Source organism: Piliocolobus tephrosceles, chromosome 5 (genome assembly GCF_002776525.5).
Source record: "Piliocolobus tephrosceles isolate RC106 chromosome 5, ASM277652v3, whole genome shotgun sequence".
NCBI classification, from domain to species: domain Eukaryota; kingdom Metazoa; phylum Chordata; class Mammalia; order Primates; family Cercopithecidae; genus Piliocolobus; species Piliocolobus tephrosceles.
This window is the reverse complement of record NC_045438.1, coordinates 158,275,139-158,297,940: the sequence shown is the minus strand read 5'-3', so window position 1 is coordinate 158,297,940 and position 22,802 is coordinate 158,275,139. Positions and strand designations below refer to the sequence as shown.

General features: G+C 38.2%; 1 protein-coding gene and 1 pseudogene across 1 annotated transcript in view; one reads left to right on the top strand and one right to left on the bottom strand.

Moving 5' to 3' along the window:
- Positions 1-22,802, bottom strand: part of OFCC1 (orofacial cleft 1 candidate 1) — a 496,016-nt gene that overhangs the window by 390,636 nt on the left and 82,578 nt on the right. The window lies entirely within an intron of this gene.
- Positions 1,695-2,518, top strand: LOC111548625 (annotated as a pseudogene).

Below are 22,802 nucleotides of genomic sequence, written 5' to 3'. Positions count from 1 at the left end.
GCTATCTAGGGCTATATACTATATTATTTCTAAACTTAGTGGTTTAACCATCATAATTTAATGTCTCACAGTTTCTGCAGGTCAGGAATCTGGACATGGCTTAGCTGAGTCCCCTATTCAGGATCTCTCATAAGCTATAATCAGGGTGTCAGCCAACGCTGTAGTCATCCGAAGTCTCAACTAGGATAAGATCCACTTTCCAGCCCACTCATGTGATTGAAGGCTTTAGATTAAAGACTTCAGTTCCTTGTGGGATATTGAGGCCACTCTCAGTTCCTTGCCATATGGGCCCCTTCACAGGGCAGCTGAAATTATGGCAGATTTCTTCATTACAGCAAGGAAGAAAATAACGACAACAATGAAAAAAAGTGGGAACTAGATGGAAATGACAGTTTTTAAATAACCTAATCTTCAAGTGGCATCCAATTATCTATTTTTCTTGGAGGCAAGTCACTAAGTCCAGCCCACAGTCAAGAAGGTATTATACAAGGATGTAAATATCAGGAGGGGAGGATAAGTGGGGCCGTCTTAAGTCATTCATTTATCTCATCTTACTTAAAACTAAAGGAACAGGTGCATGGACTGGCAGTGGGAAATTCCTTAAGCCAGTTAGAACAGTCATGAAAAACACAGAATATGGGAATAAGCAGAGAACTATCAAGTTATATCTGCAGAATACATTCTGTGTTTGGCAAAGGTGACAAATTGTGTTAATGGCCCAATTCTGCAGCCTTGTGTCCATGTTCTTCTTCATGCAACTTTTCAGTTACTCTCACTAAAAAGGTACAAGTCCTTTCCTCACCTTTGGGATCTCAGCTCAGCTAAGTCATTTGCTTTAATGATGTGCCAGTTCCAAGACAAGTTCTCAAGAGTCCTGTGTATTTCTCCTTACTCTCTTGCAGCTCTGTCATTGCTATGAGAAGGATAAAACTAGTACTAACATGCTGGTCTTAGGGGATAAATGAAAACTATGTAGAGTAAAACCACTCCCAGCCTAGGCCAGCCTAAATCAGCCAACCACCACCAGCTGTAAACTTAGGAATGAGTCACCTTAAAAGTTAACCAACTTATGAATGTGACCAACGTGATCACAATAACTACTAAAAGTTGTTGTTTTTTAAGCCACTAAATTTTGAGATGGTGTGTTATGCTGGAATAAGCAACTCCTTCAGTATGGGAAAGGAAGGAATATCTACATTAGGATCATTCTTCTACTAATAATCCCAGCTGGCTTGGAAGAAGTAAATCAAAAAATCTAAAGGAATAACCTACAAAAGCCGTAAGAATTTTTGCAAGGCTAAAACATAGTTTTGCCTTCTTTGTAAGATTAGCCTCCTAAAAATATCTGGTCCAGAGAAAATGTGCTTTGTTCCAAGAAAAATGAAAGTCTTTAGTAAAATGAACTAGTGTAAAAATCCCGAAAATATAACATAAAAAAGAAAGAAAAAAAAATGCAAGTGAAATGACATATCCCCCCAAAATATTGGCATAAAGCCACTGAAAGCAAGAAAAAATATGTAATTATAAATTTTGAAAATGTAACAAATCCATTGCCCCTACAAACAAGAGCTCAAGTAATATGCAACAATCAGAGAATGTACAGGGGACTAACATAATTAGTCAAACCATGAGCTTGAAGAGTTAAGGGAAGAAGTAGGACAAAAAAGGTAATGGAGCTCCTCCCGCTGCCCAAGATGCCAAAAGGAAAGAAGGCCAAAGGGTAGAAGGTGGCTCCAGCCCCTGCTGTCATGAAGCAGCAGCAGGTCTAGCAAGTGGTGAATCCCCTGTTTGAGAAAAGGCCTGAGAATTGTGGCACTGGACAGGACATCCAGCCCAAAAGAGACCTCACCCACCTTGTAAAATGACCCCGCTCTATCAGGTTGCAGCAGCAGAGAGCCATTCTCTATAAGCAGCTGAAAGTGCCTCCTGCGATTAACCAGCTCACCCAAGCCCTGGACTGCCAAACAGCTAGTACTAACTGCTAGCAGCTAGTACTCAGCTGCTTAAGCTGGCCCACAAGTACAGGCCAGAGATGAAGCAAGAGAAGAAGCAGAGGCTGTTGGCCCAGGCTGAGAAGAAAGCTGCTGGCAAAGGGGATGTCCCCACTAACAGACTACCTGTCCTTCGAGCAGGAGTTAACACCATCACCACCTTGGTGGAGAACAAGAAATCTCAGCTGGTGGTGATTGCACATGACGTGGATCCCATTGGGCTGGTTGTCATCTTGTTTGCCCTGTGTTGTAAAATGGGGGTCCTTTACTGCATTATCAAGGGGAAGGCAAGACTGGGACGTCTAACCCACAGGAAGACCTGCACCACTATCACCGTCACACAGGTTAACTCAGAAGACAAAGGTGCTTTGGCTAAGCTGGTGGAAGCTATCAGGACCAATTACAATGACAGATACGATGAGATCCACCATCACTGGGGAGGCAATGTCCTGAGTCCCAAGTCTGTGGCTTGCGTTGCCAAGCTCGAAAAGGCAAAGGCTAAAGAACTTGCCACTAAACTGGGTTAAATATACACTGTTGAGTTTTCTGTACATAAAAATAATTAAAATAATACAAATTTTCCTTCCAAAAAAAGGTGGTGGAGAAATGAAGTTTAGACTAGAAGTAATACAAAAGAGAACCAATGATACTGAAAGTATAATGGGGACATGGATGACAGGAATGAGGAAAAGCAAACAAAATGAGATGGGGCTAAACAGGCTTAAAATGTTAAAGAGAAAATGATTGACAAGTAAGACAGACACAGAAAACATAATAGCTGTATAATGTTTGTCCCTGTAGAAGTAAAATAATAAAAAAGAAAACATACAGATATAATTCAAGAAAAGTTGCCAAAATTATAAAATATTTGAATTTATGGAAAAAAGGACACACTACATCAAAGGAAAAATTATTATAGAAAAATCAAAATATTGGGCCAGGCACGGTGGCTCACCCCTGTAATCCCAGCATTTTGGGAGGCCGAGGTGGGTGGATCATGAGGTCAGGAGATTAAGACCATCCTGGTTAACACGGTGAAACCCCGTCTCTACTAAAAATACAAAAAAAATAGGAAGGTATGGTGGTGGGTGACTGTAGTCCCAGCTACTCAGGAGGCTGAGGCAGGAGAATGGTGTGAACCTGGGAGGTGGAGCTTCCAGTGAGCCGAGATTGTGCCACTGCACTCCAGCCTGGGCAACAGAGCAAGACTCTATCTCAAAAAAAAAAAAAAAAAGAAAAGAAAACTGAAAATCAAAATATTCTCCTTGAGACATCCCAGAAGGTTACTAAACTTCAAAGGCAAAAAAAGAATAATGTGGGGATCAAGGCAACAGATCAAGTATTTCGAGGAAGAAAAAATGCTAGTCTCAAAGTTTAGAAAAACCAATGCCAGAAGACAGAGGAGCAGTGCCTAGAAGACCCTCTAGGAAATAAAATGTGACTGAAGAAGTTTAAACCCAGACAGACTGTAATATAACAATCACTTTTTCATATACAAAGATTTTAAATCTCAGTAGCTTTATTAAGAAACTATCAGAAAAGTAACTTCAGACAACCAAGAAAAAAATAGAGTCACTATGGCTAAAGAACTGGCAGGAAGGATTTTAAACCACGGAGCTATGTGATCAAGACTTGAACGAATATGAGACTTGTAAATTAAAAAATAGACTTTTATAACTTTAAACTCTGACAATGTAGAAATTATATTTTTTAAATTATGTTTTCTTTTTTTTTTTTTTTAAAGGAATGTGGTCTCACTTTGTTGCCCAGGTTAGTCTCGAAGCTCTGAGTTCAACCAATCTACTCACCTTGGCCTCCAAAAATGCCAAGTGAGGCACTTCACCTCCCAAGATGCTGGTGAGCCACTGTGCCCAGCCAGTATGATTTTTTTTTTTAATTGAGATGGGAGGAAAAAAAGTAAAAGGAAACATAGTTTTGCTTATTTCTTCTTAAAAAATTGTTTTAATAGCCTGGGGTCAAATGAGGCAATTTAAACCTGACATATCAAATAGCAAAGCAATAACTGCACTTAGAGATATAAATACAATTTTTAAAATAATATAAACAATTAAAATTGGATGATAGGAGGAAGTATGTAAGACAAACAAATTAAATTTCAATTGCTTATATTAGAGAGTTGATAAATACTCTCTCGAAGAACAGAAGATTAAGCATATTATACGTTATAGTTATTAAATAATTACTAGAACAAAAATTAAAACTTTTAAAATTATAAGAAACAAAACAGAGCACAAGATGAAATAATTAAAAAGAAAAACAGACAGCTTGGCATACTATATAAGAGAATTTTGAAATAAAACTCACTAGAAAACAATCATCTGAAATATTAAAACTAGTAAACAACTCAGTAAAGAATAAGATCAAACCTGAAATTATGGAATATTTAGAAAATGATGGCCATGAAGCATTACATATAACCCAAGAGATACTCTCCAATCGTGCTTCATGCAGAAACATCAGATGCAGTCTTATTAAAGATAGGAACAAGACACACATGACCTTATCATCACTGTTAGTCAACATTGTTCTGAAAGTACTAACCACTGCATTTATTATTTAAAGACAATACTGGCCGGGCACAGTAGCTCACGCCTGAAATCCCAGCACTTTGGGATGCCAAGGCGGGTGGATCACAAGGTCAGGAGATCGAGACCATCCTGATTAACACGGTGAAACCCCGTCTCTACTAAAAAAAAAAAAAAAAAAATTAGCCGGGTGTAGTGGCAGGCACTTGTAGTCCCAGCTACTCGGGAGGCTGAGACAGGAGAATGGCATGAACCTGGGAGGTGGAGCTTGCAGTGAGCCAATATTGCGCCACTGCACTCCAGCCTGGGTGACAGAGCAAGACTCTGTCTCAAAAACAAACAAACAAACAAAACAAACAAAACAAAAAAAGGCAATATTTACCTCTAAACACATAGGAGAAACAATTGAAAAACCACAATGACAAAAAAATTTAGGAAGATGGCTCCAGTACAAAATCATTCTTCTTCCTATATAAAAACAAACTACCAATAAGAATACAAACTGAAGGGGGAAGAAACATTTATTATAGCAATAAAAGAATAAAATACATAAGAACAATAGACTTTTTTCACCAATAAAAAATCAGCATAAGAAGAAAACTTTTAAATGCTATTGAGGGACATGGAAGAACATTTAAATAAAGAAGCTTCTTTTAGGATAGCAGCAGCCAACACCAAAAATATATTCGTTCTTCCCGAGATAATAAAGTTAACACAATCTTCATTTAAAAATCCAGAAAATTGTATCTGTGGAAAAAAATTGTAGAAAACATGTTTTAAATTTAAATAAAAAGAAAAATGGGGATTTTTGAGACAAATTCTGAGAATCAAGAATAATAAAGGGGTGATCAAGTCTAACATAAATTTCAATAGGCTATAACAATTCAAGTGGATAAATATTGCAAACAGGATAAAAAGTTCAAAAGTAGATCCAATACACACAGGAATTTAGAAATATTAAAGTTGGCATTCCAAATTTATAAGCAGACGATAAATAATTCAGAAAATAGTTTGTGTACAACCAGAAACCATGTGGAAAGAATGGAGTTGGGAAAATAGCCATCTCCCAACTTATATCAAAATAAATTCCAAAGGGACAGAGGCTTAAACCATACAATATAAAACCATCAACCTAAGAGCAAGGTTTTATAATAATGGACTAGGGAAGGTCCTTCTAAATATGACCTAAAATTCAAAAGCAATAGAACATTCATTGAAATGTATGAAAATAAAACTTTGCTGACTAGAAATAAGCCCGGTAACAAAATCAAAAGACAAATTACAAAACTGGGGGTGAGGGAGGAGTAGGGAATGCAATATCACAAACACAGACCAATGGCTATAATAAATAAAGAGCTCTGACATATCAATAAAAGAAACAGAAAAACTAGGTTAAAAGATACATATTCACAAACACACATATATTGTCCATATTTACATATATATGAGTGTGTATGCACAAAAACACACATATACATATGGAAGATTTACAGAAAAAGGAAGTAAAAATGTCTCTTAATCATATGGAAAGATGTTCAACTTCATTCATAATAAATAAAAAGTAGAACTTAACTAAAAGAACTTTTTTAACATATGAGATTAGCAAAGATTAGCTAGACTTTGATAACACTGTGTTATTATATATACACAGACATACTTTCCTAGAAAAGTAAGTGAAAAAATTGTCCAACCACCATACGAATCACCCTGATTTGATCATCAGACATTATATGTACTACAGCATCACTATGTACCCTATAAACATGTACAGTTATTATGTGTCAATCAAAACATTAAAAATGTTTTTTAAATTTTCAAAGCATGGATTACTTATGCTATTGTCTTACAGTAGTTTGGGCTACTTTTAAGCTTCATAGAAATGGAATCATGCAGTTCCTACACTCCCGTGGCCAGCTTCTTTTACTCATCACTTTGACTGTGATTTATCCGTGTCACTTTATATAATGGGTTTTGTTCTTTTCATTCCATGATATGAATCTACCACAATTTATCCAGTCAATGGTGAGTAGACTTTTCAATTGTTTCCAGTTTGAAGCTGTGAGGAATAATGCTACTATCAATATTTTTGTACAAGTCTTTTGGTGCACCACATGGTGATGGTTAAGCTAGTGATAGCTAAAGATTGTGGAGATAGCTGGATAGACTACAGATATTAAGAAGGGTGAAGGTAAATGGCCCTAAATTATATCCAAATGCTTTCATTGTTCAAATATAATAACAATACTGATAAGTCCAAAAAGTTTTACCCTCAATGGTATTTATCACTTTCAGCCTTGGTTTCATAAAACAGCACATAATTTTTTAACAAGCATAAGCTAAAAAAAAAAAAAAAAAAAAAAATGCGCCACTTAATAAGCTTCACAAATGGTTGGCTTATTGTTTTCTACTTCTTTTAGGGTGGATTTGATCTGTATGTATTCAGTCCTGAACTTCGGCAAGATAAATGACCACGCTTACCCTTATCCACCCTCTTACAATATATGACTGACAGGGACATACTAAGATTGAGGACTAAGGATTTCTTAGGAATGTGAATTCACAGACTGGAAGGCAGAGGGCAAAAATCATCTTAAATTTTGTTTAAAATACTTTCATTTTAAAATGCTACTCTAAATTGTTTTGTTTTGTTTGAGGCAGAGTCTCTCTCTGTCACCAGGCTGGAGTGTGGTGGCGTGATCTCAGCTCACTGCAATGTCCAGCTCCCAGATTCAAGCGATTCTCCTGCCCCAGCCTCCCAAGTAGCTGGGACTGCAGGTGCACGCCACCACATCCAGCTAATTTTTGTATTTTTAGTAGAGATGGGGTTTCACCATGTTGGCCAGGATGGTCTCGATCTCCTGACCTCGTGATCTGCCCACCTTAGCTTCCCAAGGTGCTGGGATTACAGGTGTGAGCCACCACACCCGGCCTAAACTGTATTTTTTATAATAACATAAGCTTTAAACTAAGACTGATCTGCAGAGGTCTTAACATAAAGGTGTTTGTTTCTGAAGAAGAAAACTTTGCTTCTGAAAAAGTTATTACATGACATTTCCAATGCAAATAATACCTAGATGCAGAAAACAGATGCAAAAAATGTCATATATTTAATTTCTTAAATAGCATTTAAAGAAAGAAAAGCAAAGTATTATCACATTCTGATTTGAGAAAAGTAATTGCATGGGTATCAATACTAGAGAGCAGCAGTACCCCATTAGTGCCTATAACTTTTATTTCTTGATTCTGCTGTAGGAATGTATTCTGTAGGTAAGCTAGACACCAGAAAGGTTTGTGATACTGTGGAAAGTGGGAACTATTGAGAAAATAAATAGTCAAAGTGCTTAGAAACTGCTGCTGGGACAAGAAAAATGCACAGGAGTGTCCAGAGATCAGAGAAAGCCAGAGGGTATTTGGATGGAAAATGCCCCAACATGATGTAGGTAGAAGTGTTTAAATTAAGGTAAAGAATTGCGGTAAGTAAAGGCTGGGCACGGTGGTTGACACCTGTAATCCCAGCACTTTGGGAGGCCAAGGCGGGCTGAGACGAGGTCAATAGATCGAGACCATCCTGGCTTACATGGTGAAACCGCATTTCTACTAAAAAATACAAAACTTAGCCAGGCATGGTATCATGTGCCTGTAGTCCCAGCTACTTGGAAGGCTGACACAGGAGACTCACTTGAACCTGAGAGGCAGAGGTTGCAGTGAGCTGAGATTGTGCCACAGCACCATAGTCTGGAGACAGAGTGAGACTCCATCTCAAAAAAAAAAAAAAAAAAAATTAGGTAAGTAAGAAAGCAAGTTTCTTATTAAGTTCAAGTATCAAACCAGGATTGGCTTAAGTTAAGGTTTCCTGAGAAAGACACCAAGTCGTGTTTTTTTTTTTTTTTTTAATTTCCCTGTAAATGTGTCACTTCAAATCACATTTGGTGATACTGGTCATTTAGCTATCAGAGAGAAACTCCTTGTGTAGTGGAAAGAATAAGAGAGAACTGTCAAACTTCACTAAAAAACAATTTTAGGGGGTTCCGAGATGGCTGAATAGGAACAGCTCCAGTCTACAGCTCCCAGCATGAGCGACAGAGAAGACGGGTGATTTCTGCACTTCCAACTGAGGTACCTGGTTCATCTCACTGGGGCTTGTCGGACAGTAGGTGCAGGACAGTGAGTGCAGCCCACCAAGCACAAGCCAAAGCAGGGAGAGGCATCACCTCACCTGGGAAGCGCAAGGGGTCAGGGAATTCCCTTTCCTAGCCAAGGGAAGTTGTCACAGATGGCACCTGGAAAATCAGGGCCCTCCACCCTAATACTGAGCTTTTCCAACAGTCTTAGCAAATGGCACACCAGGAGATTACATCCCATGCCTGGCTCGAAGGGTCCCACACCCACGGAGCCTCCTCATTGGTAGCACAGCAGTCTGAGATCGAACTGCAAGGTGGCAGCGAGGCAGGGGGAGAGGCGCCCACCATTGCTGAGGCTTGAGTAGGTAAACAAAGAGGCCTGGAAGGTCGAATGGGGTGGAGCCCACCACAGCTCAAGGAGACCTGCCTGCCTCTGTAGACTCCACCTCTGGGGGCAGGGCATAGCCAAACAAAAGGCAGCACCCCCCAGTAAGGGCAAACTGACACCTCACATGGCCGGGTACCCCTCTGAGACAAAGCTTCCAGAGGAACGATCAGGCAGCAACACTTGCTGTTCAGCAATATTCTATCTTCTGCAGCCTCTGCTGCTGATACCCAGGTAAACAGGGTCTGGAGTGGACCTCCAGCAAACTCCAACAGACCTGCAGCTGAGGGTCCTGACTATTAGAAGGAAAACTAACAAACAGAAATGACATCCACACCAAAACCCCATTTGTATGTCACCATGATCAAAGACCAAAACCACAAAGATGGGGAAAAAACAGCAGAAAAGCTGAAAATCAGAACACCTCTCCCCCACCAAAGGAACGCAGCTCCTTGCCAGCAATGGAAAAAAGCCAGATGGAAAATGACTTTGATGAGTTGAGAGAAGAAGGCTTCAGATGATCAAACTTCTCCGAGCTAAAGGAGGAAGTTCGAACCCATCACAAAGAAGCTAAAAACTTTGAAAAAAGATTAGACAAATGGCTAACTAGAGTAACCATTGTAGAGAAGTCCTTAAATGACCTGATGGAGCTGAAAACCATGGCACGAGAACTACGTGACGAATGCACAAGCTTCAGTAGCCGATTCAATCAACTGGAAGAAGGGGTATCAGTGATTGAAGATCAAATGAAAGAAACAAAGCAAGAAGAGAAGTTCAGAGAAAAAAGGAGTAAAAAGAAATGAACAAAGCCTCCAAGAAATATGAGACTATGTGAAAAGACCAAATCTACATCTGATTGGTGTACCTGAAAGTGACAGGGAGAATGGAACCAAGTTGGAAAACACTCTGCAGGATATTATCCAGGAGAACTTCCCCAACCTAGCAAGGCAGGCCAACATTCAAATTCAGGAAAAACAGAGAATGCCACAAAGATACTCCTTGAGAAGAGCAACTCCAAGACACATAATTGTCAGATTCACCAAAGTTGAAGTGAAGGAAAAAATGTTAAGTGTAACCAGAGAGAAAGGCTGGGTTATCCACAAGGGGAAGCAGATCAGACTAACAGCAGATCTCTTGGCAGAAACTCTACAAGCCAGAAGAGAGTAGGGGCCAATATTCAACATTCTCAAATAAAAGAATTTTCAACCCAGAATTTCGTTACCAGCCAAACTAAGCTTCATAAGTGAAGGAGAAATAAAATCCTCTACAGACAAGCAAATGCTGAGAGATTTTGTCACCACCAAGCCTGCCCTACAGGAGCTCCTGAAGGAGGCACTAAACATGGAAAGGAACAACCAGTACCAACCACTGCAAAAACATGCCAAATTGTAAAGACCATCGATGCTAGGAAGAACCTGCTTCAACTAACGAGCAAAATAACCAGCTAACATCATAATGACAGGATCAAATTCACACATAACAATATTAACCTTAAATGTAGATGGGATACATGCTCCAATTAAAAGACACAGACTGACAAATTGGATAAAGAGTCAAGACCCATCACTGTGCTGTATTCAGGAGACCCATCTCACTTGCAGAGACACACATAGGCTCAAAATAAAGGGATGGAGGAAGATCTACCAAGCAAATGGAAAACATAAAAAGGCAGGGGTTGCAATCCTAATCTCTGATAAAACAGACTGTAAACCAACAAAGATCAAAAGAGACAAAGAAGGCCATTACACAAGAGTAAAGGGATTAATTCAACAAGAAGAGCTAACTATCCTAAATATATATGCACCCAATACAGGAGCACCCAGATACATAAATCAAGTCCTTAGATACTTAAAAAGAGACTTGGACTCCCCACACAATAATAATGGGAGACTTTAACACCCCACTGTCAACATTAGACAGATCAACGAGACAGAAAGTTAACAAGGATATCCAGGAATTGAACTCAGTTCTGCATCAAGTGGACCTAATAGACATCCACAGAACTCTCCACCCCAAGTCAACAGAATATACATTCTTCTCAGCACCACATCACACTTATTCCAAAATTGACCACATAGTTGGAAGTAAAGCACTCCTCAGCAAATGTAAAAGAATAGAAATTATAACAAACTGTCTCTCAGACCACGGTGCAATCAAACTAGAACTCAGGATTAAGAAACTCACTCAAAACCACTCAACAACATGGAAACTGAACAACCTGCTCCTGAATGACTACTGGGTACATAATGAAATGAAGGCAGAGATAAAGATGTTCTTTGAAACCAATGAGAAAAAAGACACAACATACCAGAATCTCTGGGACACATTTAAAGCAGTGTGTAGAGAGAAATTTATAGCACTAAATGCCCAAAAGAGAAAGCAGGAAAGATCTAAAATTGACACCCTAACATCACAATTAAAAGAACTAGAGAAGCAAGAGCAAACACATTCAAAAGCTAGCAGAAGGCAAGAAATAACTAAAATCAGAGCAGAACTGAAGGAAATAGAGATACAAAAAACCCTTCAAAAAATCAATGAATCCAGGAGCTGGTTTTTTGAAAAGATCAACAAAATTGATAGACTACTGGCAAGATTAATAAAGAAGAAAAGAGAGAAGAATCAAATAGATGCAGTAAAAAATGATAAAGGGGATATCACCATCGATTCCACAGAAATACAAACTACCATCGGAGAATACTATAAACACCTCTACACAAACTAGAAAATCTAGAAGAAATGGATAAATTCCTGGCCACATACACCCTCCCAAGACTAAACCAGGAAGAAGTTGAACCCCTGAATAAACCAATAACAGGCTCTGAAATTGAGGCAATAATTAATAGCCTACCAACCAAAAAAAAGTCCAGGACCAGACAGATTCACAGCCGAATTCTACCAGAGGAACAAGGAGGAGCTGGTACCACTCCTTCTGAAACTATTCCAATCAATAGAAAAAGAGGGAATTCTCTCTAACTCATTTTATGAGGTCAGCATCATCCTAATACCAAAACCTGGCAGAGACACAATGAAAAAAAGAGAATTGTAGATCAATATCCCTGATGAACATTGATGCAAAAATCCTCAATAAAATACTGGCAAACCTAATTCAGTGGCACATCAAAAAGCTTATCCGCCACGATCAACTGGACTTCATCCCTGGGATGCAAGGCTGCTTCAACATATGCAAATCAGTAAACATAATCTAGCATATAAACAGAACCAAAGACAAAAACCACATGATTATCTCAATAGATGCAGAAAAGGCCTTTGACAAAATTCAGCAGCCCTTCATGCTAAAACTCTCAATAGATTAGGTATTGATGGGACGTATCTCAAAATAATAAGAGCTATTTATGACAAGCCCACAGCCAATATCATACTGAATGGGCAAAAACTGAAAGCATTCCCTTTGAAAACGGGCACAAAACAGGGATGCCCTCTCTCACCACTCCTATTAAACATAGTGTTGGAAGTACTGGCCATGGCAATCAGGCAGGAGAAAGAAATAAAGGGTATTCAATTAGGAAAAGAGGAAGTCAAATTGTCCCTGTTTGCAGATGGCATGATTGTATATTTAGAAAACCCCAACTCATCTCAGCCCAAAATCTCCTTAAGCTGATAAGCAACTTCAGCAAAGTCTCAGGATACAAAGTTAATGTGCAAAAATCACAAGCATTCTTATACACCAATAACAGACAGAGAGCCAAATCATGAGTGAACTCCCATTCACAATTGCTTCAAAGAGAATAAAATACCTAAGTAGGAATCCAACTTACAAGGCATGTGAAGGACCTCATCAAGGAGAACCACAAATCACTGCTCAATTAAATAAAAGAAGACACAAACAAATGGAAGAATATTCCATGCTCATGGATAGGAAGAATCAATATCGTGAAAATGACCATACTGCCCAAGGTGTAATTTATAGATTCAATGCCATCCCCATCAAGCTACCAATGACTTTCTTCACAGAATTGGAAAAAACTACTTTAAAGTTCACATGGAACCAAAAAAGAGCCCATATTGCAAAGACAATCCTAAGCTAAAAGAACAAACCTGGAGGCATCACGCTACCTGACTTCAAACTGTACTACAAGGCTACAGTAACCAAAATAGCATGGTACTGGTACCAAAACAGAGATATAGACCAATGGAACAGAACAGAGTCCTCAGAAATAATACCACACATCTACAACCATCTGATCTTTGACAAAATTGATGAAAACAAGAAATGGGGAAACGATTCCCTGTTTAATAAATAGTGCTGGGAAAACTGGCTAGCCATATGTAGAAAGCTGAAACTGGATCCCTTCCTTACACCTTATACAAAAATTAATTCAAGATGGATTAAAGACTTAAATGTTAGATCTAAAACCATGAAGGCCCTAGAAGAAAACCCAGGCAATACCATTCAGAACACAGGCATGGGCAAGGACTTCATGTCTAAAACACCAAAAGCAGTGGCAACAAAAGCCAAAATAGACAAATGGGATCTAATTAAACTAAAGAGCTTCTGCACAGCAAAAGAAACTACCATCAGAGTCAACAGGCAACCTACACAAAGGGAGAAAATTTTTGCAATCTACTCATCTGACAAAGGGTTAATATCCAGAATCTACAAAGAACTCAAACAAATTTATAAGAAAAAAACAACCAACCCCATCAAAAAGTGGCCAAGGATATGAACAGACACTTCTCGAAAGAAGATATTTATGCAGCCAACAGACACATGAAAAAATGCTCATCATCACTGGCCATCAGAGAAATGCAAATCAAAACCACAATGAGATACCATCTCACACCAGTTAGAATGACAATCATTAAAATGTCAGGAAACAACAGGTGCTGGAGAGGATATGGAGAAATAGGAATATTTTTACACTGTTGGTGGGACTATAAACTAGTTCAACCATTGTGGAAGACAGTGTGGCGATTCCTCAAGGATCTAGAACTAGAAATACCATTTGACCCAGCCATCCCATTACTAGGTATATACCCAAAGGATTATAAATCACGCTGCTATAAAGACACATGCACATGTATGTTTATTGCAACACTATTCACAATAGCAAAGAATGGGAACCAACCCAAATGTCCATCAATGATTGACTGGATTAAGAAAATGTGGCACATATACACCAGGGAATACTATGCAGCCATAAAAAAGAATGAGTTCATGTCCTTTGCAGGGACATGGATGAAGCTAGAAACCATCATTCTCAGCAAACTATCGCAAGGACAAAAAACCAAATCCCGCATGTTCTCACTCATAGGTGGGAATTGAACAATGGGAACACTTGGACACAGGAAGGGGAACATCACACACCAGGGCCTGTTGTGGGGTAGGGGGAGGTGGGAGGGATAGCATTAGGAGATATACCTAATGTAAATGACGAGTTAATGGGTGCAGCACACCAACATGGCACATGTATACACATGTAACAAACCTACACGTTGTGCACATGTGCCCTAGAACTTAAAGTATAATTTTAAAAAAACAAACTTTATAGCTGAGGGAAGGTGATTAAATGTTTCTGAGCCTCAGTTTTCTTATCTGTAAAATGAGAATAAAAAGAAACGAAATGGGCTAGGCACAGTGGCTCACACCTGCCATCCCAGCACTTTGAGTGGCCGAGGTGAGAGGGTCACTTGAGGCCAGTAGTTCAAGACCAGCCTGGGCAACATAGTGGGACGTTGTCCCTACTCAAATAAATAAATGGAGTTGTTTTGAAGATTTTAAAACTGAATATATAAAAGTCATAGTAAGTTTTTTTTTGTTGTTTTTTTTTTTTTTTTTTTTGAGATGGAGTCTCGCTCTGTCACCTAGGCTGGAATGCAGTGGCACAATCTCAGATCACTGCAACTTCCACTTGTTCAAACAATTCTCCTGCCTCAGGCTCCCGAGTAGGTGGGAGTAGCCTGTGCCACCATGCCCGGGTAGCCCTGTGCCACCATGCCTGGCTAATTTTTTGTATTTTTAGTAGAGACGGGGTTTCACTATGTTGGCCAGGATGGGTTTGATCTCCTGACTTCATGATCTGCCCGTCTTGGCCTCCCAAAGTGCTGGGATTACAGGCATGAGCCACCACGCCTGGCCTCCTTCTTTTATTTTATAAAGTTATCTTATTAACCTCTAAAACGTAGAACGAGAAAGAAGGCACTTTCAGGGCTCTGCTTTCTGTCTTTCTCTCCTTTCCTGCTCCGTCCCTCTTCCCTGGTAAGTCAGTCCAAGTGTTCAGGTGCCTAGTGCTATCACATGACAGCTGCCTTTATTATAACTTTGGTTTCTTTGAGTGCGAAACAAATACCGTGAAAGCTGGGTCTGAAACAAAACTTTAAAAATGACAGTGGGAGCAAAAATTATTCGAGCACTTCCTGGTGAATACACACTGTTTAGAAAGGGGTTACTCTTGAAGAAACAATAGCGTGTGGCTGTACCAGGTACTCAGCATCGAATGGGTAAGATCAAATTGTGTAAAAACATACAAAATAACTCTCCTTAAATGAGAAAAGTTTGTGTGTGTGTGTGTTTCACCTATGAAGTCAATGAGTTTAAAAATTAAGACCTACTTCTTAGATAATAAATTTTAGCCTTTAAAAATGGCCTCCTCCTACCTGAATGAACTATAGTATACAATCCAATTTTTCTGACCTTAAACATATGGAAATGATACAGTTTCTAACCAATCCTTATTTAAATGGATTGTTCTTTTCCCTAAGCATGATGTCAGTCCAATGAAAGAAGAAAATCTCCGTCTACCTAATTGTTACCACCCAAACTTAGTAAGGTGGTCCTGAATTTGAGTCACAATGCCTTAGACTTGACATCTAATTTGTATTGTACCAAATAAACTAAGTCTAAGTGCATTAAGATATCACCCAACTACTTAAATGGGTTCATTTACAAAGGGATTCTTTTTGATTCCAAACCAAATTTATCAAATTCTCCCCGGTATCTGTACCTTATCAGAGTTTCTCAATTTCTCCTGTTGGGGCCACCAGCCTCTCGGTTACCTAGGATCCCCTTGATTCTTCCCTTTTTCTTCCATTATAGGAGCAATGAGCTACCAAGTCAAACCAGCTGTACCAATGAAAGAGGTCTACGTCCAACTGCACCTCTTTCTTCTCACTACCACAGAAATACATTAGACTTGCATCACCTCTGGCTTGTACCATCTAAAATAGTTTTTTCACTAGGAATTCTGCCTCAAGTCTTTTGCCAACTCCAGTTCATCCCATCATCTCTAGATTACAACCCCTAAAGCATAAGACTGAATTAATGGCTCCCTTACACTCATTCACTCAAAACACTTTCGTGACACCAATCAGACTCCTCAAGACACTATAATGGCACCTAAATAAGTATTTAAGGTCCACAATTAGCCAACTTAATTCTACATTTTCAGACTTTTCTCCATACCACACTGCCCTTTTCTTAATCCAGTGTTGAGTCAAACTAATTGTCCCACATGAGGAACCTACGTGGTACCTTCCCTCCTTCTTCTACCCTTGCTGCTTCTTTCATTTCCTCCTTTCTTTCCACCTTTCCTCGCCAGTTGAAATCCTCATTATGCTTCAAAATTAATATTGTGAAGGATTGCCTGTTCCCTGGAGTTGGAAATAACTTTGCCTTCCTTTGAGCTTTCATAGCATGCTGAATTTCTTTTCAGACTCACTCATTCATTAGTTATTTATGTACATATCTATATTTTCCTATTATACATAGGCATGCACCTCAGAGTCAAGATATGCCCACCAGGAAATAATTTTCCATTAGTTTTATGCTTCTGCACGTCTTCCAAGCAGAGGTTCTGGCTGCATTGGTTTCAGACTATCTTTTCAAGGACGTTTACAGAGCAAACAGTCTTGGAAGATAGAGGTAGTGTCTCCCTTCAGAGCAAAGGCAGGTCTGCTTATGGTTCACAGCAATAAGGGCATAGGTCAGGCATGCTTACTAATTCTAATAAAAAATCTAGTCTGTCTAAGCTCAGAGTTCCTTCCCCAAAACACACCCTACTCCATGTGCAAATACCATCTAGCCCTCTTCACATCACACTTTGAGAAATGGCACTCAGGAAATCAGCACAAATGCAGATACTCTGGGTTTTGCTTCTATGCATAACAAAGTCTTTTGTCTCTGATCCAGGAGTCTCATGTCTTCTGCTAGCACTCCTGAAACTGTGATAGAGAGACTCTAAAGAGGCCCCATGATTCCCACCTCCTGATATTCACACCCTGGGTGACTCACCTCCTGTTGAGTCTGAAGAGGACCTGTGACTTGTTTCTATCAGACAGCATATAGCAAAGGTTGTAGGATGTATGCGACTATGTGTACATGATTACGTTACAGATAGTTGTAACATCTGTCATGCGAGGAGACTCTTTTTCCCCTTACTGGCCTTAAGGAAGCAGGTGGGTACGTTGGGAAGGCCAAGGTGGTAAGGACTTGAAAGCAGTTTTTAGCCAAGAGCTATCAAGAAACTGAAGCTCCAGTACAAAGCCTGCAAAAAACCTGAATTCTTCCAGCAAGTATGTGCCCTTGGAAGCAGATCCTTTTCTACTCAAGCCATAAATGAGAACACAATCCTGGCTAACATCTTGATTGCAGCCTTATCAAGGACGCAGCTAAGCCATGCTTGAATTCCTGACTTAACAGAAACTATGAAATAATCTATGGGTATTATTTAAGCTGTTAAATTTTTTAAAATGTAGTTACTAAACAATATATAATTAATACAGAGGCAAACTTGGTAATTTTTTTGCAAGTAGGGTGAAATCTCAGACCGTTCATAGTTCTTAGCAGTTTTGGCAGCAAGGATGGGATGCTGACAGAGACGTGGCTTTCAGGAAGCAGAAAGATAAGGGTCTTGTAGACTAATTAATGGACTTTGAGGGAAATCCATGGGAATTATCAGTAAACATGTTGACCACATTATACAGTTAACTGGGCAATAAGTGGTTCTCCATTTTATTGCCTGTTAATGAGGAGGAATTTTCCTTAATTCCCCAACTTAATGGGCTCAGGCCAAGTCCCAAGAAGCAGACTCGGACTGCTAGCTGGGTGGTACCCTGGTTGTATCTAACTCTCCTCCAAGAAGGGGAACTTTCTCACCAATCCAGCAGCCAGCCTCAGGTATATCCCACGGTAACAACTTATGGTAGATTCATCCTGGAGGAGGCAGAAGGTGCTATCTTTTTTCAGACCATGGTTACAGAGACATCCATTTATAGTGTGTATACAAGGTGGGAAATTTTCGACAATCATGGGCAGACACTAACAGCATTGTGATTATCGCTGAAAAACAGCAGCTATCTCTTTGGGGAAGATGTTACTCTTAACTCCATTGCCTGAAGCAAAACTGTTGTCCAATGGAACTCCTGAACTTGGGCCTGGGCCTGGTTCACACATAGTTGGGCTAAATTGAAACCAATAGTGTCTGTTGAGTCGCTGCAACTGTCTAGCCTTATTGACAGCCATGCACAACCACAAACGCAGATGTCTGCTCAAATCAGTGAGTAGAACTCAAGTCCATTCTTGTTAAATTTTGTTAAATTTAACAAGTTTAATAAACAGTTTAATAACTGTTAATATTTTAATAATATTAAACACAGTTTAATAAACTGTGTTAAATTTTGACTGGCTTTTGGACTAGGACCAATGGTCTAATTGTTTGGTCTGCTACTTGGAAAACTGTAGGCTGGCAGATTAAAGATACCCTCATTTTGCTTCATGAAATGAAAAAAAAAAAAAAAAAAAAAAACATGGCTGCTAATTAAATCTTCTGGGTCACTCACATAGGAGTCCAGGGTAAAGGCCCATTCTCTGATGGAACTAGCTGGAATCAAATTGCTCACTGAGTCTGTACCATCCAGACTGCCACTGGTGCTGTCTGGATCTGTCCTTATACTGAATATGGCAACACATGCACCATCACAGACTAAGTAAAAAGTAAAGGATCATATGTTTTTTGATGCTGAGTAATCATGACAAGCCAGTCTTCTGACTCTTGCCAAGTCAACTCATTTATTTTACAGTGAGTGAGGCAATGTAACACAGGGTATGGCTCCCATCCACTCCTGGAAAATGGAGCATATCAGACTTTTAACCTCTTCTCAGAGCTATCAGTGGTACCTCACTGCTACGACATTTTGGGGGGATTGCGGTGTTACTTTTCCAGTATGATTAGCAGAATCTAGCCACAATATTGTGGTTCTTGAAACTAAAAGGAGTCACAGTGTTTTTGGTTCTCTGGAGCATTTGCATTCTAATATGCCTTTATTACCAAAGCCATTCAACAAGCTAATAGTCAAGATAGTCTTGAAAATAATAGAGCAACCATCCAGCAATTAGTTGAACTTAACAGCTGAGTATCATCAAAGAAAGAGGCTCTCAAAAATAGGCCAACACCACTGTCAGCCCAGGGTAACTGTGGGCATACCCGAGGCTGTATTCACTGAGGATCAATGTCAGAGGGGTTATACTGCAGGAAGAAATAGATACCACAAAAAATAATCCAGCCAATCCATTAAACAATAAACAAGAAAATAAAAATAACAAGCGCGGGGGGAGAGAGGGAAGGCTAGAGCACCAGCATCCACAGTTGCTATATTATCAAAAGTTCTTGGTGTCCAAAAAAAAAATTACAAGATATGCAAAGAAACAGGAAGGTAGTACGCCAGGAAAGAAGCAGACAACAGAAGTTGCTTGTAAGAGAAACTAGATGTTGGATCTAACAGAAAAAGCATTCAAGGTAGCCATTATAAATATACTCAAAAACCTAAAGGAAACCATAATTAAAGACATAAAAGAATGATTACAATGGGTATTTATGGACAATGTCATATGAAATAGAGAATACCAGTAAAGAGGTAGAAATTATATATATATATATTTTAAAAGCCAAATGGAAATTCTGAAGTTGAAAATACAATAACTAAGATTTAAAAATCACCAAAGGGGCTTAAGAGGAGGTCTGAGAAGCAAAAGAAATAATTAACAAACATGAAGCTATATCAGTAGAAGGTGCGAAATCCAAAAAATTAAAATAAAAAAAAGGGCCGGGTGCAGTGGCTCACACCTGTAATCCCACCATTTTGGGAGGCCAAGGTGAGTGGATTGCCTGAGATCAGGTGTTGGAGACCAGTTTGGCCAACATAGTGAAACCCCATCTCTACTAAAAATCTCTACAAAAAATTTAGCCAGATGTGGTGGCATGCACCTGTAATCCCAGCTACTCGGGAAGCTGAGGCAGGGGAATTGCTTGAACCAGGGATGTGTGTAGAGGTTGCAGTGAGCTGAGATCACGCCACTGCACTCCAGCCTGGGTGACAGAGTGAGACTCCATCTCAAAAAACAAAAACAAAAAACAACAACAACAACAACAGCATTAGAAAAATAAAGATAGACTTAGAGAGCTGTAAGACACTATTAAGCACATCTACATATCCATACTGGGAGTACCAGAAGGAGAGAAAGAAAAAGAAACTGATAGAAAAAATATGGGAATAAATAATGACTGACAACTTACCAAATGTATTGAAAAGAAATCATCTACATATCTAGGAAACTCAACAACCTCCAAGTTGAAAAAACACAAAGAGATTCAGAAGCAGTCTCATTATAGTAAAAATATTGAAAATCAAAGACAAGGAGAAACTCTTAAAAGCATTTAGAGAAAAACAATTTGTCACTTACAGATAAGCCCCAATAAGATTAACAATGGACCCATCAGCAGAAGCAATGGAAACCAAAGGATAATATATTCAAAGTGTTCAAGGAAAAAACTATTCAGCAAGTTACTCTTCAAAACTGAAAGAAAACTGAAAACATTCCCAGATAAATAAAAACCAAAAAAAAAAAAATTGTTGCTAACAGATCTGTCATATAAGAAATACTAAAAGTAGTCCATCAGGCTGATATGACCACAGATAGTAATTAGAATCCACACACACAAAAAAAGAACACCAGTAAAGACAATCATGTAATCAAAAAACCCATATAAATGCATATTGATTCTACTTTCTTCTCTTATTTTAAAAATAAGTATACAGAACACTATGTATATAGTGTGTTATTGGGCCTATAACATATAGAAATGCAATATATTTGCCAAAAACAGCACAAAGGTGATAGATAGGAATGAAGTTGTATTGGGCTAAGAAAATGGCTCCAGATGATAACTCAAATTCGGAATAACAAATGAAGAGAAGCAAAAACAATAAATACAAAGCTAATTTAATAAAAGGTGTAAGTATAAACTCACCTTCTTTTCTTCTCTTAGCTTTTTTGAAAGACAAAATTATGTAAAGTCATAATTATAGCAGTCCTTTTGAATTTGTAACTTGTGTGGATTTAATAATTATGACAATACCACAAAAAAGAGGGAAAAGAAAAATAGATGTAATATATATAACAAAATACCATAAGAAGAAGAAAAAGGAATATTTCTATATCTCACTTGAATTAATTTAGTATAAATCTGAAGCTGATTGTGATAAGTTAAGATCTATATTGTAAGTAAGAATAACCACTAAAAAAGTTCAAAAATAATTTGTGAAAAAATTATTAAAGAAATTAAAATGCTACATTAGAAAATATTAGCTTAATGCAAAAGAAAGCAGTAAAGGAAAAATAGTGGCACAAAAAGCGATAAAACATAGAAATTAAAATTAAAATCGCAGATGAAAACCCACCTGTAACTGAAAATAACAGTAAATGTGAATGAACTAAACAGTCCAATCAAAAGACAGAGATTGTCCGACTCTGTCAGGTTAAAAAAATATGATTCAACTATATGCTGTCTATAGGACACATACTTTTTATTCAAATACATAGATAGAAAATAAAACGGTTTTTTTAAAAAGGACATACCATACAAACAGCTACTACAAAAAAGCTGGAGTAAATGGCTATACTAATTTCAGACAAAATACACTTAGAACATACAATGTTACTAGATATAAAAAGGGACAATTTATCATGATAAAGTGGTCAATCCATCTGGGAGATATAACCATCATAAACATATATGCATGTAATAACAGAGCACCAAAATATTTAGAACCAAAATTGACTGAAATGAAAAGAGGAATGAATAGACAATGCACCAATAAGAGTTGGAAACTTCAATATTCCACATTCAACAATTGATAGAACAACTAAGCAGATCAACAAGGAAACAGAAGACCTGAACAACACTGTAAGCCTAGTGAGCTATAAACATAATAAATTAGACCTAGAAGACATTTATAAGATATTTCATCCAACAACAGCAGAATATGCATTGTTCTTAAGCACACATATAACATTTTCTAGAAGAGTCTGTTAGGCAATAAATCAAATCTCAATAAATTTTTAAAAATAGAAATAATACAAGGCATGTTCTCTGACCACGATGGAATTATATAAGACATTAATAACAGAAAAAAATGGGAAACTCACAAATATGGGAAAATTAAACAATACACTCCTAAATGACCAATGGATCAAAAAAGAAATTAAAAGGAAAATAAGAAAAAATTTCAAGTGAATGAAAATGAAAATAGAACACACCAAAACATATGAGATACAGCAAAACAGTGCTTGGAGGAAAATTGACAACTGCAAATGAAAGGAGGAAAGATTTCAAGTCAATAACCTCAACTTATATCTTAACATAGACATTTGAAAAAGAAGAAAAAAACTAAACTTAAAGCAAGCAGAAGCAAAAATGAAACAAAATATGAAGATTAGAGCAGAAATTAATAAAATATAGAATAG